This window comes from Schistocerca nitens, chromosome 2 (assembly GCF_023898315.1).
Source record: "Schistocerca nitens isolate TAMUIC-IGC-003100 chromosome 2, iqSchNite1.1, whole genome shotgun sequence".
NCBI lineage: Eukaryota > Metazoa > Arthropoda > Insecta > Orthoptera > Acrididae > Schistocerca > Schistocerca nitens.
In genome coordinates this window covers 738,681,634-738,682,186 of record NC_064615.1, presented here as the reverse complement: position 1 = coordinate 738,682,186, position 553 = coordinate 738,681,634, and the positions used below count along the sequence as shown (strand labels likewise).

Genomic DNA, 553 nt, shown 5'->3' with positions numbered 1-553 from the left:
GTAGACATCGATAACATTCATGGTGTTAACAAAAATGTTCAAATGTGTGTGAAATCTTATGGGACTTAACTGCTGAGGTCATCAGTGCCTAAGCTTACACACTACTTAACCAAAATTATCCTAAGGACAAACACACACACCCATGCCCGAGGGAGGACTCGAACCTCCGCCGGGATCAGCTGCACAGTCCATGACCGCAGAGCCTTAGACAACTTTTTTTTTTTTTTTTTTTTTTTTGATTTTGCGTGTCATCCTTGCGCAGGGGCCATGCTAATCTTCTCTGTATCGTTCCAATTTTAGTATATGTACTGCCGAAGCAAGTACGCTCGGCTAATCCTGCGCGGCGGGGTGTTAACGATGACACCCATCAATACATATTACATACGCTGATGACATTATGACCACCTACTTAACAGTGTGTTGATCGACCTCTGAACGGAATACAGCGGCGATTCTGTGTGGCACAGATATGGTATGTTCGTGACAGATTTCTGGAAATATGTGGCACTATATGTCTACACACGGATCACACAGTTGCTGGGTGCGGATTGTC

The 553-nt window shown here is 44.5% G+C and overlaps 1 non-coding gene across 1 annotated transcript; it reads right to left on the bottom strand.

Annotated features, from left to right (window-relative positions):
• Positions 1–217: 217 nt before the first annotated feature.
• LOC126237724 (U6 spliceosomal RNA) lies at positions 218–324 on the bottom strand. Its single transcript, XR_007545180.1, has one exon. It is a non-coding gene; the product is annotated as a U6 spliceosomal RNA (small nuclear RNA).
• Positions 325–553: the final 229 nt, after the last annotated feature.